The sequence below is a fragment of the Pleurodeles waltl genome, chromosome 5, assembly GCF_031143425.1.
Source record: "Pleurodeles waltl isolate 20211129_DDA chromosome 5, aPleWal1.hap1.20221129, whole genome shotgun sequence".
Lineage (NCBI taxonomy): Eukaryota > Metazoa > Chordata > Amphibia > Caudata > Salamandridae > Pleurodeles > Pleurodeles waltl.
This window is the reverse complement of record NC_090444.1, coordinates 863,166,323-863,184,995: the sequence shown is the minus strand read 5'-3', so window position 1 is coordinate 863,184,995 and position 18,673 is coordinate 863,166,323. Positions and strand designations below refer to the sequence as shown.

The 18,673-nt window shown below is 50.4% G+C and overlaps 1 protein-coding gene, 3 non-coding genes and 2 pseudogenes across 4 annotated transcripts in view; all 6 read right to left on the bottom strand.

Moving 5' to 3' along the window:
- LOC138297066 (zinc finger protein 883-like) overlaps window positions 1-18,673 on the bottom strand; it is a 111,330-nt gene that overhangs the window by 67,025 nt on the left and 25,632 nt on the right. The gene's annotated exons all lie outside the window — the stretch shown is intronic.
- On the bottom strand, window positions 569-677 carry LOC138298131 (5S ribosomal RNA; annotated as a pseudogene).
- On the bottom strand, window positions 2,353-2,461 carry LOC138298130 (5S ribosomal RNA; annotated as a pseudogene).
- Window positions 4,137-4,255, bottom strand: LOC138298177 (5S ribosomal RNA). The gene has a single exon (XR_011204678.1). It is a non-coding gene; the product is annotated as a 5S ribosomal RNA (ribosomal RNA).
- Window positions 5,931-6,049, bottom strand: LOC138298061 (5S ribosomal RNA). Its single transcript, XR_011204586.1, has one exon. It is a non-coding gene; the product is annotated as a 5S ribosomal RNA (ribosomal RNA).
- LOC138297453 (5S ribosomal RNA) lies at window positions 7,725-7,843 on the bottom strand. The gene has a single exon (XR_011204114.1). It is a non-coding gene; the product is annotated as a 5S ribosomal RNA (ribosomal RNA).

Genomic DNA, 18,673 nt, shown 5'->3' with positions numbered 1-18,673 from the left:
ATCAGATTTCCCACACGCTGTGCTGATTTTTTGCATTTGGTTGCCAACTGTAGGCTCGAGCACTATTTCTTGGGGGCTAAGGATTATTCATGGTACAAGTCTTAAAGAAAATAAGTCGGGGGACTAACCAAGTTAGACACTATGCAAGTGACATCACGGCACATGACATCACGGCACATGACATCAGGCCGTGTGAAATCGCACCTGGAAAAACAGGAAGTGGCATCACAACCCATGACCTGCCAGGAAATGAGATGCCAAGAAGTGAGATCTGATCTGAAGACCTGACACATATGCTTACCGCAAGAAAGCAAAGCCTTAGCTTGGGGAGCCTTGGTCCGTCGTGGAGCAAATGCTGTCTTGACTTTGGGCCGAGTGTAAAGTGCATAATAATTGTACGTTTTCCTTGGGAAAGTGTGTATTTTCGTGTTAATGCTGTTCTTTTTCCTTTCTTTTTTTAAGAGAGTAAAAAAAGAGTGTAGTAAATAAAAAGTGTAAAATGAAATTAGCGAGGAAGCTGTGTAATGGAGGTTAGACGTGCGCCACCTAGTGTGTGCGAGAGGCAAAATGCCTACAGCACCTGGTATTCCCAGGCGGTCTCCCATCCAAGTACTAACCAGGCCCGACCCTGCTTAGCTTCCGAGATCGGACGCATTCAGGGTGGTATGGCCGTAGGCAGGAAAAGCTGCACTTTCAGCTCTCTTCTGCTCACCCGGCCCACCCGCCTGGAGCCTACTGCTCTTAATTGCAGCGGAACACCCTCCCACTGGGAACTCCCACACTGCCCCAGGCACAATGCCCCAACCCACACGGAACAACATTTTGTACTCCTCCATTTACCATGCTCGGCGCTACTCCCGCTTCTCTCGTCTTCACAGGCTGCAGCAGCCCCCACCAAACCTAGCACGACCAGCAGACGGCGCCTGTCACACTCTCAATTGCAATGGACAACCCTCACCTCACACAGCATGTGCTGCGCCTCCTTGGACCCCTCCTTAGGGCATGACACCGAGGAGTCACCAGGGGAGACGCTGCTTCTCAACAACAGCCTTCATTCCCCCCTCCCAAGGACCAATAGTTGCTGCTCTGCAGTTCTCTTTTCCTCATCCCACTGGGTGGCGACACCTCCATTCACTCTGGCCAGGAGAAATAGCTCTTCTACACTACCTTAACAACTCCAGAAAGAAACGGGAAGGCACGCCAATCACTTACCTCTTCTTGCACTTTTTTCACTTACTGGAGAGGCTCTGTCACTCAGACTCTGCCATCTGCAACACATTCGCCATGCCTTGCAGGCAGAGGGTGGCCAGTCTTTCCTTTCCTTTTGGCAAACCAGGGTCCCACTGAAAGTACGTAGGAGTTGTCGGAAAAATCGGATCTGTCATCATGGACTCCTTTCTGAAACAAGATGCAAAATAACGCCCCTTCTCACAATCCCAGTGAAAGTGAAAGGGTCAGAGGTGTGTTGTTTAATGCTAAGGACGCAACAGTGGATCACGTGCTCTCTGCTGGGATGTTTTCCTATGTTGAAGAGGGTTTATTCTGCACAGGCCCTGCTCACCCATTCTTTCTGTGGTCGATAAATGGATCGTTGAGTTAATGACACCTGTTACAGCGCCAGGAAATGCCGGAAAATGCTGCCGAATGCTTTTAAAACAGCTCAAATTGTACGCACCTTTCCTCTTTTTATTCCCTGTTTCTGGAATGCTCTGCTTTTGGACTCTATTACACTTGCGTCTGCAACTCACTTCATTCTTCCACACCTAATAGATCATCGTCCTTTTATCAGATTTCCCACACGCTGTGCTGATTTTTTGCATTTGGTTGCCAACTGTAGGCTCGAGCACTATTTCTTGGGGGCTAAGGATTATTCATGGTACAAGTCTTAAAGAAAATAAGTCGGGGGACTAACCAAGTTAGACACTATGCAAGTGACATCACGGCACATGACATCACGGCACATGACATCAGGCCGTGTGAAATCGCACCTGGAAAAACAGGAAGTGGCATCACAACCCATGACCTGCCAGGAAATGAGATGCCAAGAAGTGAGATCTGATCTGAAGACCTGACACATATGCTTACCGCAAGAAAGCAAAGCCTTAGCTTGGGGAGCCTTGGTCCGTCGTGGAGCAAATGCTGTCTTGACTTTGGGCCGAGTGTAAAGTGCATAATAATTGTACGTTTTCCTTGGGAAAGTGTGTATTTTCGTGTTAATGCTGTTCTTTTTCCTTTCTTTTTTTAAGAGAGTAAAAAAAGAGTGTAGTAAATAAAAAGTGTAAAATGAAATTAGCGAGGAAGCTGTGTAATGGAGGTTAGACGTGCGCCACCTAGTGTGTGCGAGAGGCAAAATGCCTACAGCACCTGGTATTCCCAGGCGGTCTCCCATCCAAGTACTAACCAGGCCCGACCCTGCTTAGCTTCCGAGATCGGACGCATTCAGGGTGGTATGGCCGTAGGCAGGAAAAGCTGCACTTTCAGCTCTCTTCTGCTCACCCGGCCCACCCGCCTGGAGCCTACTGCTCTTAATTGCAGCGGAACACCCTCCCACTGGGAACTCCCACACTGCCCCAGGCACAATGCCCCAACCCACACGGAACAACATTTTGTACTCCTCCATTTACCATGCTCGGCGCTACTCCCGCTTCTCTCGTCTTCACAGGCTGCAGCAGCCCCCACCAAACCTAGCACGACCAGCAGACGGCGCCTGTCACACTCTCAATTGCAATGGACAACCCTCACCTCACACAGCATGTGCTGCGCCTCCTTGGACCCCTCCTTAGGGCATGACACCGAGGAGTCACCAGGGGAGACGCTGCTTCTCAACAACAGCCTTCATTCCCCCCTCCCAAGGACCAATAGTTGCTGCTCTGCAGTTCTCTTTTCCTCATCCCACTGGGTGGCGACACCTCCATTCACTCTGGCCAGGAGAAATAGCTCTTCTACACTACCTTAACAACTCCAGAAAGAAACGGGAAGGCACGCCAATCACTTACCTCTTCTTGCACTTTTTTCACTTACTGGAGAGGCTCTGTCACTCAGACTCTGCCATCTGCAACACATTCGCCATGCCTTGCAGGCAGAGGGTGGCCAGTCTTTCCTTTCCTTTTGGCAAACCAGGGTCCCACTGAAAGTACGTAGGAGTTGTCGGAAAAATCGGATCTGTCATCATGGACTCCTTTCTGAAACAAGATGCAAAATAACGCCCCTTCTCACAATCCCAGTGAAAGTGAAAGGGTCAGAGGTGTGTTGTTTAATGCTAAGGACGCAACAGTGGATCACGTGCTCTCTGCTGGGATGTTTTCCTATGTTGAAGAGGGTTTATTCTGCACAGGCCCTGCTCACCCATTCTTTCTGTGGTCGATAAATGGATCGTTGAGTTAATGACACCTGTTACAGCGCCAGGAAATGCCGGAAAATGCTGCCGAATGCTTTTAAAACAGCTCAAATTGTACGCACCTTTCCTCTTTTTATTCCCTGTTTCTGGAATGCTCTGCTTTTGGACTCTATTACACTTGCGTCTGCAACTCACTTCATTCTTCCACACCTAATAGATCATCGTCCTTTTATCAGATTTCCCACACGCTGTGCTGATTTTTTGCATTTGGTTGCCAACTGTAGGCTCGAGCACTATTTCTTGGGGGCTAAGGATTATTCATGGTACAAGTCTTAAAGAAAATAAGTCGGGGGACTAAACAAGTTAGACACTATGCAAGTGACATCACGGCACATGACATCACGGCACATGACATCAGGCCGTGTGAAATCGCACCTGGAAAAACAGGAAGTGGCATCACAACCCATGACCTGCCAGGAAATGAGATGCCAAGAAGTGAGATCTGATCTGAAGACCTGACACATATGCTTACCGCAAGAAAGCAAAGCCTTAGCTTGGGGAGCCTTGGTCCGTCGTGGAGCAAATGCTGTCTTGACTTTGGGCCGAGTGTAAAGTGCATAATAATTGTACGTTTTCCTTGGGAAAGTGTGTATTTTCGTGTTAATGCTGTTCTTTTTCCTTTCTTTTTTTAAGAGAGTAAAAAAAGAGTGTAGTAAATAAAAAGTGTAAAATGAAATTAGCGAGGAAGCTGTGTAATGGAGGTTAGACGTGCGCCACCTAGTGTGTGCGAGAGGCAAAATGCCTACAGCACCTGGTATTCCCAGGCGGTCTCCCATCCAAGTACTAACCAGGCCCGACCCTGCTTAGCTTCCGAGATCGGACGAGATCGGGCGCATTCAGGGTGGTATGGCCGTAGGCAGGAAAAGCTGCACTTTCAGCTCTCTTCTGCTCACCCGGCCCACCCGCCTGGAGCCTACTGCTCTTAATTGCAGCGGAACACCCTCCCACTGGGAACTCCCACACTGCCCCAGGCACAATGCCCCAACCCACACGGAACAACATTTTGTACTCCTCCATTTACCATGCTCGGCGCTACTCCCGCTTCTCTCGTCTTCACAGGCTGCAGCAGCCCCCACCAAACCTAGCACGACCAGCAGACGGCGCCTGTCACACTCTCAATTGCAATGGACAACCCTCACCTCACACAGCATGTGCTGCGCCTCCTTGGACCCCTCCTTAGGGCATGACACCGAGGAGTCACCAGGGGAGACGCTGCTTCTCAACAGCAGCCTTCATTCCCCCCTCCCAAGGACCAATAGTTGCTGCTATGCAGTTCTCTTTTCCTCATCCCACTGGGTGGCGACACCTCCATTCACTCTGGCCAGGAGAAATAGCTCTTCTACACTACCTTAACAACTCCAGAAAGAAACGGGAAGGCACGCCAATCACTTACCTCTTCTTGCACTTTTTTCACTTACTGGAGAGGCTCTGTCACTCAGACCCTGCCATCTGCAACACATTCGCCATGCCTTGCAGGCAGAGGGTGGCCAGTCTTTCCTTTCCTTTTGGCAAACCAGGGTCCCACTGAAAGTACGTAGGAGTTGGCGGAAAAATCGGATCTGTCATCATAGACTCCTTTCTGAAACAAGATGCAAAATAACGCCCCTTCTCACAATCCCAGTGAAAGTGAAAGGGTCAGAGGAGTGTTGTTTAATGCTAAGGACGCAACAGTGGATCACGTGCTCTCTGCTGGGATGTTTTCCTATGTTGAAGAGGGTTTATTCTGCACAGGCCCTGCTCACCCATTCTTTCTGTGGTCGATAAATGGATCGTTGAGTTAATGACACCTGTTACAGCGCCAGGAAATGCCGGAAAATGCTGCCGAATGCTTTTAAAACAGCTCAAATTGTACGCACCTTTCCTCTTTTTATTCCCTGTTTCTGGAATGCTCTGCTTTTGGACTCTATTACACTTGCGTCTGCAACTCACTTCATTCTTCCACACCTAATAGATCATCGTCCTTTTATCAGATTTCCCACACGCTGTGCTGATTTTTTGCATTTGGTTGCCAACTGTAGGCTCGAGCACTATTTCTTGGGGGCTAAGGATTATTCATGGTACAAGTCTTAAAGAAAATAAGTCGGGGGACTAAACAAGTTAGACACTATGCAAGTGACATCACGGCACATGACATCACGGCACATGACATCAGGCCGTGTGAAATCGCACCTGGAAAAACAGGAAGTGGCATCACAACCCATGACCTGCCCGGAAATGAGATGCCAAGAATTGAGATCTGATCTGAAGACCTGACACATATGCTTACCGCAAGAAAGCAAAGCCTTAGCTTGGGGAGCCTTGGTCCGTCGTGGAGCAAATGCTGTCTTGACTTTGGGCCGAGTGTAAAGTGCATAATAATTGTACGTTTTCCTTGGGAAAGTGTGTATTTTCGTGTTAATGCTGTTCTTTTTCCTTTCTTTTTTTAAGAGAGTAAAAAAAGAGTGTAGTAAATAAAAAGTGTAAAATGAAATTAGCGAGGAAGCTGTGTAATGGAGGTTAGACGTGCGCCACCTAGTGTGTGCGAGAGGCAAAATGCCTACAGCACCTGGTATTCCCAGGCGGTCTCCCATCCAAGTACTAACCAGGCCCGACCCTGCTTAGCTTCCGAGATCGGACGAGATCGGGCGCATTCAGGGTGGTATGGCCGTAGGCAAGAAAAGCTGCACTTTCATCTCTCTTCTGCTCACCCGGCCCACCCGCCTGGAGCCTACTGCTCTTAATTGCAGCGGAACACCCTCCCACTGGGAACTCCCACACTGCCCCAGGCACAATGCCCCAACCCACACGGAACAACATTTTGTACTCCTCCATTTACCATGCTCGGCGCTACTCCCGCTTCTCTCGTCTTCACAGGCTGCAGCAGCCCCCACCAAACCTAGCACGACCAGCAGACGGCGCCTGTCACACTCTCAATTGCAATGGACAACCCTCACCTCACACAGCATGTGCTGCGCCTCCTTGGACCCCTCCTTAGGGCATGACACCGAGGAGTCACCAGGGGAGACGCTGCTTCTCAACAGCAGCCTTCATTCCCCCCTCCCAAGGACCAATAGTTGCTGCTCTGCAGTTCTCTTTTCCTCATCCCACTGGGTGGCGACACCTCCATTCACTCTGGCCAGGAGAAATAGCTCTTCTACACTACCTTAACAACTCCAGAAAGAAACGGGAAGGCACGCCAATCACTTACCTCTTCTTGCACTTTTTTCACTTACTGGAGAGGCTCTGTCACTCAGACTCTGCCATCTGCAACACATTCGCCATGCCTTGCAGGCAGAGGGTGGCCAGTCTTTCCTTTCCTTTTGGCAAACCAGGGTCCCACTGAAAGTACGTAGGAGTTGGCGGAAAAATCGGATCTGTCATCATGGACTCCTTTCTGAAACAAGATGCAAAATAACGCCCCTTCTCACAATCCCAGTGAAAGTGAAAGGGTCAGAGGTGTGTTGTTTAATGCTAAGGACGCAACAGTGGATCACGTGCTCTCTGCTGGGATGTTTTCCTATGTTGAAGAGGGTTTATTCTGCACAGGCCCTGCTCACCCATTCTTTCTGTGGTCGATAAATGGATCGTTGAGTTAATGACACCTGTTACAGCGCCAGGAAATGCCGGAAAATGCTGCCGAATGCTTTTAAAACAGCTCAAATTGTACGCACCTTTCCTCTTTTTATTCCCTGTTTCTGGAATGCTCTGCTTTTGGACTCTATTACACTTGCGTCTGCAACTCACTTCATTCTTCCACACCTAATAGATCATCGTCCTTTTATCAGATTTCCCACACGCTGTGCTGATTTTTTGCATTTGGTTGCCAACTGTAGGCTCGAGCACTATTTCTTGGGGGCTAAGGATTATTCATGGTACAAGTCTTAAAGAAAATAAGTCGGGGGACTAAACAAGTTAGACACTATGCAAGTGACATCACGGCACATGACATCACGGCACATGACATCAGGCCGTGTGAAATCGCACCTGGAAAAACAGGAAGTGGCATCACAACCCATGACCTGCCCGGAAATGAGATGCCAAGAATTGAGATCTGATCTGAAGACCTGACACATATGCTTACCGCAAGAAAGCAAAGCCTTAGCTTGGGGAGCCTTGGTCCGTCGTGGAGCAAATGCTGTCTTGACTTTGGGCCGAGTGTAAAGTGCATAATAATTGTACGTTTTCCTTGGGAAAGTGTGTATTTTCGTGTTAATGCTGTTCTTTTTCCTTTCTTTTTTTAAGAGAGTAAAAAAAGAGTGTAGTAAATAAAAAGTGTAAAATGAAATTAGCGAGGAAGCTGTGTAATGGAGGTTAGACGTGCGCCACCTAGTGTGTGCGAGAGGCAAAATGCCTACAGCACCTGGTATTCCCAGGCGGTCTCCCATCCAAGTACTAACCAGGCCCGACCCTGCTTAGCTTCCGAGATCGGACGAGATCGGGCGCATTCAGGGTGGTATGGCCGTAGGCAGGAAAAGCTGCACTTTCAGCTCTCTTCTGCTCACCCGGCCCACCCGCCTGGAGCCTACTGCTCTTAATTGCAGCGGAACACCCTCCCACTGGGAACTCCCACACTGCCAGAGGCACAATGCCCCAACCCACACGGAACAACATTTTGTACTCCTCCATTTACCATGCTCGGCGCTACTCCCGCTTCTCTCGTCTTCACAGGCTGCAGCAGCCCCCACCAAACCTAGCACGACCAGCAGACGGCGCCTGTCACACTCTCAATTGCAATGGACAACCCTCACCTCACACAGCATGTGCTGCGCCTCCTTGGACCCCTCCTTAGGGCATGACACCGAGGAGTCACCAGGGGAGACGCTGCTTCTCAACAGCAGCCTTCATTCCCCCCTCCCAAGGACCAATAGTTGCTGCTCTGCAGTTCTCTTTTCCTCATCCCACTGGGTGGCGACACCTCCATTCACTCTGGCCAGGAGAAATAGCTCTTCTACACTACCTTAACAACTCCAGAAAGAAACGGGAAGGCACGCCAATCACTTACCTCTTCTTGCACTTTTTTCACTTACTGGAGAGGCTCTGTCACTCAGACTCTGCCATCTGCAACACATTCGCCATGCCTTGCAGGCAGAGGGTGGCCAGTCTTTCCTTTCCTTTTGGCAAACCAGGGTCCCACTGAAAGTACGTAGGAGTTGGCGGAAAAATCGGATCTGTCATCATGGACTCCTTTCTGAAACAAGATGCAAAATAACGCCCCTTCTCACAATCCCAGTGAAAGTGAAAGGGTCAGAGGTGTGTTGTTTAATGCTAAGGACGCAACAGTGGATCACGTGCTCTCTGCTGGGATGTTTTCCTATGTTGAAGAGGGTTTATTCTGCACAGGCCCTGCTCACCCATTCTTTCTGTGGTCGATAAATGGATCGTTGAGTTAATGACACCTGTTACAGCGCCAGGAAATGCCGGAAAATGCTGCCGAATGCTTTTAAAACAGCTCAAATTGTACGCACCTTTCCTCTTTTTATTCCCTGTTTCTGGAATGCTCTGCTTTTGGACTCTATTACACTTGCGTCTGCAACTCACTTCATTCTTCCACACCTAATAGATCATCGTCCTTTTATCAGATTTCCCACACGCTGTGCTGATTTTTTGCATTTGGTTGCCAACTGTAGGCTCGAGCACTATTTCTTGGGGGCTAAGGATTATTCATGGTACAAGTCTTAAAGAAAATAAGTCGGGGGGCTAAACAAGTTAGACACTATGCAAGTGACATCACGGCACATGACATCACGGCACATGACATCAGGCCGTGTGAAATCGCACCTGGAAAAACAGGAAGTGGCATCACACCCCATGACCTGCCAGGAAATGAGATGCCAAGAAGTGAGATCTGATCTGAAGACCTGACACATATGCTTACCGCAAGAAAGCAAAGCCTTAGCTTGGGGAGCCTTGGTCCGTCGTGGAGCAAATGCTGTCTTGACTTTGGGCCGAGTGTAAAGTGCATAATAATTGTAAGTTTTCCTTGGGAAAGTGTGTATTTTCGTGTTAATGCTGTTCTTTTTCCTTTCTTTTTTTAAGAGAGTAAAAAAAGAGTGTAGTAAATAAAAAAGGGTATATACTCATGGGTGCCTCTACTACTGGTTGTTATTGAGTTCCAGAGTTTGGCAGCTTGTACTGAGAAAGCAGTACCTCCTAAGTGTTTCTTTTGTGGCTGTTTCCATCCATTCCAAAGGTGAAGTAATAAATGTGATCAAAAGACAGGTACTCTTAAACTGACAGTTTGCTTTCATTTGCCTTTACAATTTTCCAAAAGCAGTGCACCTAGTGTATCGCCTGTGGGGACACCAACTCCACAGAAAAATCGAGACATATCTTGTGACCACCCCTTCAATCCACTCATGAGACCCAGAGAAACATAGATGTGGGTCTCACCTTGGCAGTGATATCTTCCTCTAAGAGAGAGAGTGGAGGAAATTATCATGTTTTGTATGAAAAGTGATGAAAATTAGAAGTGTGAAATTGTTTACACTTTCTCTCAGTCAGAGCAAGGACGGCCTGGCTTGCAGCAGTAGACTTGAATTCTGCAAGCTGATACAGAATTAGAAAATGCATTGGTTTTTATACTTGCCACATAGTCCTGAGTTTGTTTATGGTGCACTGCTCATTTGGTGACCAATCAGGGATCCTGCCACAATTTAGTGTTCTCCAACATTATTACACAACTGATTTACAGAGTACACTTCCTAGGAAAACCCACACATGTGGTACTGCCAAACTACAGACATCCAAAACAACATTTCTTTGTTCAGTGGGCTGGTATTTGTCCCTTGGAGAACTACAAATATTGAGCAAATTTGTTTAAAAAATGTAAATCTCTCCACATTTTTCATTATATCAGGCTACAGTGAGAAAATGATGCAGGGTTTGTGCCCAGTATATTAAATACCTATGTATAGTGTGTAAAAACAATTTGTATCACACACCACTATAAGACACACAACCACAGTACCCACAACCCTTTACAGACTGACATCACGACTACAGACAAGACCAGACCCACACACCACCATCACCTATACACCACCCACGAACCTTAATTCACACACCCTAACACATCACCCTACACATCCTCACCCACACCACTCACACAACACCCATGGCACCACAACGACACCCCAGATTCTCTGAGGAGGAGCTAAGAGTCATGGTGGAGAAAATCATCCGGGTAGAGCCACAGCTATTTGGAGCACAGGTGCAGCAGATATCCATTGCTAGGAAGATGGAGCTATGGCAGAGGATCGTGGACAGGGTCAACACCGTGGGACAGCACCCAAGAACCAGGGATGACATCAGGAAGAGGTGGAACGACCTATAAGGGAAGGTACGTTCTAGTGCAGCAAGACACCAACTCGCTGTACAGAGGACTGGCAGTGGACCCCCAAATCCTTCCCCAGAGCTAACAACATGAGAGGAGCAACTCTTGGCAATCATGTATCCTGAGGGCCTGGCTGGAGTAGCAGGAGGACTGGACTCTGGTAAGTCAACTCTCTATTTCTATCACCCTCCACTACCTGCATGCCATCACATACCCTCACCCTCACTCCCATCACATCACCACGTCCCACACTCCCCACCATCACATCTCACTCATCCCAATGCCAAGCCCTGCATGCCATACTAATGCGTGGACACCACTTACAGACCTGCATGGACACCTATCACTAAAGCATGCACACTACAGAGAATCAGCTAGTCCACCACATACCAACTCACACAAATGAAAGTTGCCAGGGCAAATACAACCAAAGAGGGCAAGCCACCCATGCACCATATGTCACACACAGAAACAATAACACTGCATTTACATCCCCACAGGTATCCCAGCCATAGTCAGCGGAGGAGAGGTACCAGCAACTTCCAGTCCCCCACAGAACAGGCCCACAGTGATGACAACAACTCTGGTCGCCTTGGATCTGGATGACCAACCTTGCCCATCAGGGACCTCTGGACAGTCAGTTACCCAGCCACAGTCACACCTCACCACAGAGCCTTCCCCCTCCAGAAACACCACCACAGCACCCACCCAGGGTACCCATGCATCTGTCCCCAGGACTCATCAATCAGCAGTGTGTCTACCACTACAGGGACCCCAGGGCACACCTCGCACCCAAGGCAATCAGGGACCTGGGGTCAGTGGGCACACAGTTCAGTGGACAGAGGCACAGGACGACAGGGAAACTGTGAGGAGTGCTGTGCGCCAGGGGGAGGACGGGCCCAGGGAACCAACTCTCCAGGAGGCACTCACCGAGATCCTGGGAGCATACCAACATTCCCAGGATATGCTGGGCCAGATCCTGGGACAACGTGCAGGAGAACAGGCGGCTGCAGGAGAGATAGTACCAGGGGATCAGGGAGGACTTGCAGGCCATCAACACAACCCTGATCTCCATAGAGGGGGTGCTGGCAGACACGGCCAACATTATGAGGTAGGCAGTCTTACAACAGTGGGCCCCTGCCACTAGCCAGACTACTGAACTGCCCTCCACCTCCGCTGCCGCTAGCGGACAGGAGGCCCCGCCACAGGACCAACAGGCCACCAGCACCCCTCCCCCTGCAGAAGGAGAACCACCTCACAAACATTCCCTCTAATCCAGGCAGAAGCCAGAGACTATTGCCAAGACCCCTGCCAGGAAATAAGACTCTCCTGATTGTCACCCTTGTGTCCCACTCTGTCACCCTGCCCACCTTGAACTGCCATTGCTCCCCTTCCTATGTCCCCTTGGACAATCCACCTGTGCTACAAATAGACTGGAACAATACCCTGGACTTTCCTCCATCATCACCCCAGCCCATTGAGCTACCCCCTTTTCTTCATAGCACTTCAATAAACACCCTTTGAAGTATAGAGTATGTCAAATGATTTCAAAATGTATTTGTTTAGCAAGGTTCAAACATTGCAAATCAATTTTACAGTAATGTGCACATAGGGTAGACCTGTAGTTGGCTGCAGTGAACACACCAGGAGCGATAGTGGGGCACCAACATCTGCAAAAAGAGTGTCCAAAGGGAAGTTACACTGTCTTACCGGTGTGTCATTGGAAGTATTGTCGAAACACTGCAGTTCTGTTGTCCTCATCCTCATCCTCTGCCTCCTCATCTTCACTGTCCATACGGTCCACTGCTGCCACACGGCCATCTCCAGCCTCCTCCTCCTGCAGAAAAGGCACATGGCGTCTCAAGGCAAGGTTATGCAACATGCAGCATGCCACGATTATCTGGCAGACCTTCTTGGGTGAGTAGCACAGGGATCCACTTGTTAGATGGAGACACTGAAACCTGCCAAAGGTACGTTAAATTATTCTTCTTGTTCACCCATGTGCCTCATTGTAACTTTCCTCTGCCCTTGTCCTGGGATTCCTCACAGGGGTCAGTAGCCATGATAGGTTGGGGTAACCTGAGTCACCTGCAAATATTGAGGGACAACATTTAGCCACACACTATTCCATATGGCCCACACCTTACCAATACACCAACACCTACTGGGTGGGAACCAGGGCTCACCTATTAGTCACACCCTGTGCCTCTGCAGTTGGGCCTTCACATTTGGGATTCTGCTATTCCTCAGGACAAAGGCATCATGCACAGACCCAGGATACTTAGCAGTGACGTGGGAGATGTACTGGTCCGCCAGGCACACCATCTGGACATTTACTGAGTGAAAACTCTTTCGATTTCTGAACATCTGTTCATTTTGCTGTGGGGGAACAAATCCTCCACCTGCAGGAAAACAATGTAGCTGCACATGTATTTAATCAGGGCACCCAGCACTCTTGTCAGTACTATTGAGAACATTGGCTGTGACATTCCTGCTGCCAAGCCCACTGTTACTTGGAAAGAACCAGTTGCCAAGAAATGGAGCACAGATAGTGTGAGAAAGTAGCCTCTTTCTAGCCTTGTTACCCCCACTTTTGGCCTGTTTGTGAGTGTATGTCAGGGTGTTTTCATTGTCTCACTGGGATCCTGCTAGCCAGGGCCCAGTGCTCATAGTGAAAACCCTATGTTTTCAGTATGTTTGTTATGTGTCACTGGGACCCTGCTAGCCAGGACCCCAGTGCTCATAAGTTTGTGACCTATATGTATGTGTTCCCTGTGTGGTGCCTAACTGTCTCACTGAGGCTCTGCTAACCAGAACCTCAGTGGTTATGCTCTCTCTGTACAAATTGTCACTAACAGGCTAGTGACCAATTTCACCAATTCACATTGGCATACTGGAACACCCTTATAATTCCCTAGTATATGGTACTGAGGTACCCAGGGTATTGGGGTTCCAGGAGATCCCTATGGGCTGCAGCATTTCTTTTGCCACCCATAGGGAGCTCTGACAATTCTTACACAGGCCTGCCACTGCAGCCTGAGTGAAATAACGTCCACGTTATTTCACAGCCATTTTACACTGCACTTAAGTAACTTATAAGTCACCTATATGTCTAACCTTTACCTGGTAAAGGTTGAGTGCTAAGTTACTTAGTGTGTGGGCACCCTGGCACTAGCCAAGGTGCCCCCACATTGTTCAGGGCCAATTCCCCGGACTTTGTGAGTGCGGGGACACCATTACACGCGTGCACTACATATAGGTCACTACCTATGTGTAGCTTCACAATGGTAACTCCGAATATGGCCATGTAACATGTCTAAGATCATGGAATTGCCCCCTCTATGCCATCCTGGCATTGTTGGTACAATCCCATGATCCCACGGGTCTGTAGCACAGACCCGGGTACTGCCAAACTGCCTTTTCAGGGGTTTCACTGCAGCTGCAGCTGCTGCTGCTGCCAACCCCTCAGACAGGTTTCTGCCCTCCTGGGGTCCACCCAGGCTTGGCCCAGGAAGGCAGAACAAAGGACTTCCTCAGAGAGAGGGTGTTACACACTCTCCCTTTGGAAAAAGGTGTTCAGGCAGGGGAGGAGTAGCCTCCCCCAGCCTCTGGAAATGCTTTCATGGGCACAGATGGTGCCCATTTCTGCATAAGCCAGTCTACACCGGTTCAGTGACCCCTCAGCCCTGCTCTGGCGCGAAACTGGACAAAGGAAAGGGGAGTGACCACTCCCCTGACCTGCACCTCCCCTGGGAGGTGCCCAGAGCTCCTAAAAATAAAGTACCTTTATTTTTAGTATATCTGTGTATTGTGTTTTCTTATGATATTGTGCATATGACACTAGTGGTACTGTAGGAGCGTCACTCGTCTCCTAGTTCAGCCTAAGCTGCTCTGCTAAGCTACCATTATCTATCAGCCTAAGCTGCTAGACACCCTATACACTAATAAGGGATAACTGGGCCTGGTGCAAGGTGTAAATACCCCTTGGTACTCACTACAAGCCAGTCCAGCCTCCTACAGATAGGACTTGCACAAGAGGGGGGATCCCAGTGGGGTGACGGATAGCAGATATCAGGTCAGGCACCAAGTGGGCACACAGCTCTGTGATTGTGGCCCTGTCAAGTCTATAGGTGAGGATAATGTGCCTGTCCCCCATTGTTGCCAAGTCCACCAGTGGTCTGTATATAGGGGTATGTCTCCATCTCCTATTCATCCGCAGCGGTAGCAGTCTATGGGGCAAAAGAGTGAGGAGCCGGTCACAAACTGTACATTGTAGCCACAACAGTGCAATGCATGAAGTTAATTCGAAATGTATAAATGGCATGTGTCCTGTATGTACAATTGTGAACTGTGATGCAGTTATAATACAGGGCCTGTCCCCCCTGCTGAAATGGCATCCACCTGTCCTGTGTGGAAGGACAGGTGGAAGTGAGGTAATTCCGCTGCAGTTGCGCGCCGTCGCGGGAGGCGGTCAGGAACCGCCGTGCAACACCTCATTGGATAATGTTGGGCCCTATGGGGTACAGTGGGCAATGGTGATGTACGCCTGTGGTGAAGGTATGCACCGCCGCGGACGTCACCACCATTTTCTATTTGTTCACTCAGTTGCTACCTGACCTTCAACAGGAAAGGACCTACACTGCACGTGCTGCTGTGACCTGTGTCTGGAACCTACCATAGCGCATGTGACTGGGGAAAGGGCCCCTGCCTTCACCTCGGCTGAGTTGGAGAGACTGGTGGATGGGGTCCTACCCCAGTACCGACTGCTGTATGGGCCTCCAGACCAACAGGTGAGTACACTGTGAGCACGATGCATGGGGCATGAATGCATGGAGTGGGTGTGTGAAGGCCTTGTGTGTGGGGAGTTGGTGAATGTCCCCTGGGCGGCGTGCTGCTTGTGTGATGGGCCAGGTCTGTGCAAATGGGAATGGTAAGGGGTATGGTGGGCCATGAGTGTAACAGGCAGGACGGTCTGAATAACACCTTTCCCTGTGTGTATTTCCTGTGCAGGTTGGTGTCCATCAAAAGAAGGGCATATGGCATGCCATCGCCAAGGACGTGCGGACCCTGGGGGTCTACGGCAGGCGGAGCACCCACTGGCAGAAACAGTGGGAGGACCTGAGATGCTGGGCACGTAAGACGGCAGAGGCCCATCTAGGGATGGCCTCCCAATGAGGAAGCGGTGCCTGTAGAACCCAACCCCTCTGATGAGACGCATACTGGCGGTGGCCTATCCGGAGCTGGATGGGTGCTAGAGGGCATCCCAGCAGCCACAAGGGGGTGAGTACAGTGCCCATCATTACTTCTTACGCCTGGTGGGGTGGTATCTGGGTGGGGGATGTGTGTCTGTGGGTGCCCCTAGGCCAGGCCTATGAATAGGTTCCATGTTGGCCAGGGTTCTGATGTGATAGTCCTCCTACCTAGCTTGTAGGCATCCACTACTGGACAGGGCTATATGGGTCCCAGGTATGCTGCAGTTGGCGGTATGTACCCCTCCCCATGCCCTGGTGACTAGCATTGTTACTGGTAGTGTATTGCATAGTGCGTAGGCCTGTTCTCTGTGTGTGATGGTGCTGTGTATGCCAACGGTGGTGTTGGTTCAGCCATTGACCAAGTGTATCCTTTGTCTTCCCCCCCTTTTTGTTCTGTCATTCTGTCCTTATGTGCATTAGCATCATCTGGAGGAGGAGCAGAGGCACCGGTGACTGAGGGAGCTGCATCCCACAGGACCCAGCAGTCAGAGTCCACCAACTTGAGGGCACCAGTGGGACGGAGGGCGAGAGGAGCACCACGGCGGAGACTGGAGGGGACAGTTCGGACACAGAACCCTCCTCCGATGGAAGCTCCCTGGTGGTGGCGGACACCTCTGTGCCCACCCCAACTACAGGTACATCCGCACCCCCCCTACCAGCACGCCCTCCCAGCAGCCCCTTGTCGAGTTGCCCATGTCCGCTCACCCAGGAGGGTGGGAATCTCCTTCGCCCTAGGCACCTCAGGCCCTGCCCCACTTAGCCCTGCTGCCCTGAGTGAGGAGGCTATTGACCTCCTGAGATCCATCTCTGTTGGGCAGTCAACCATTGTGAATGCCATCCAGGGGCTGGCAGCCCAAATGCAACAAATAAATGCATTCCTGGAGTGCATTCACATTGACTTGAAAGCCCAACAGAGATCAATCCAGGCTCTGGCCTCCTCTCTGATGGCAGCTATTGTCCCTGTTTCAACAGTCCCCCTCCAACTTCCTCTACCCAATCCCATTCCCCTCAACCCCAACCTATCCCAAGCACAAAGGCAGACAAGCATGTACACAAGACAAGACAACACACACGAGTGGCACAGGCAAACACAAGCACCACACAATATCCCACAGGCACTCATACAAACACCATCCAGATGCAGACATACTAACATCTACTGCCTCCACTGTGTCCCCAAACTCCTCCTCCACCTCACTCCCAGTTGTATGTACACTCACACCTGCATGCACTACATCCACATCCTCTACCGCCATCACCAACACACCTATCAGAACACACACCTCACTGGCAGACACCTACACCATGCACACGTCCCCTGTGTCCTCTCCCACTGTGTCTGTCCCCTCCTCCCAAGGTACACAAACGGAAGCACTCAGACACCTAACAGCCATCCACCTCACAACAGCATCCAGCCCATGCACCTGCACCCAAACACAACAGTAAGACACCTCCCACAACCACTGCCTCTTCCTCCACTCCCATACCTTCTCCCTCTCCCCGCCCCAATGTCCCTTAGCAGCTTTTCCTCTCCACCATTGACCTCTTCCCTACCCCTTCCCCCGTCCTTCACGTCTAGCCAGGGTGGCTAAAACCCAGGGAAGCACCTCAGCCACCCATTCCACGGGCCCAGTAGTGTCCACACCACTCATGCTGGGAAAGGATTCAGCGCACCAGGCTGCCTCACGGAAAAGGTGCCTGCGCCAAGTGCTGCCAGGAAGGGCAAGGAGCCATCCCCAGGTGCTGCCCTGAAGGGCAAGGAGCTATCCCCAGCTACTGCCAGGAAGGGCAAGGAGCCAGCCCCACCTGCTGCCAGGAAGGGAGGATGAAGATCACAGGGCACAATGCCCCCTCCAGAACCAGTGGGGAAGCCACCCACTCATCCCATCCTCCCCATGATGAAGATCACATGGCATGTTGCCCCCTCCAGAGCATGTGGGCAAGTCACCCACTTGAGAGACTGTGGCCTTGCACTCCCCAGGACCAAGCAGTGGGCAAGTCACCCACTTGAGAGACTGTGGCCTTGCATTCCCCAGGATCAAGCACAGGGCATGTTGCCCCCTCCAGAGCCAGTGGGCAAGTCACCCACTCGAGAGACTGTGGCCTTGCACTCCCCAGGACAGAGCAATGGGCATGTTGCCCCCTCCAGAGCATGTGGGCAAGTCACCAACTTGAGAGACTGTGGCCTTGCTTTTCCCCAGTACAGAGCAATGGGCATGTTACCCACTCCAGGACCAGTGAATTTGTTCCATCTGCCGGCTGAGGTGCCTCCCATTTCCCATCCCCCTGAGGTGCCTGGCTATTTTCCAAATGATGCCCCTGCAGTGTTCCCTCCGTGTTGTGGCAGGAGACAAGTGGGGCCTTGGACTTTGTCATGTGGCAGTGTGGCCCACGCACATTGAGGACTGGGCAGAGTCCCTTCAATTGTACATATGTATATACTTTTAGATTTGATGTACGTATTTCTACTGTATTTATATTATTACACTCACTTTCATCTATTCGTGTTGTCCTTGCATTATTCCTGAGGGGTATGAGGTAAATATGTTTTCTTACTGCATCTGATTGTGTGTATGGTTTTGGGATGGGGGGTGTTGTGTGTGTGTGTGTCACTCTCTTTTTCCTCCCCCCCACCTGTGCGCTAGGCGGCTGTACTCACTGTGGTCGTCTTCGCAGTCGTTTGTGTTCGTGGTGGAGCAGGACGTAAAAGAT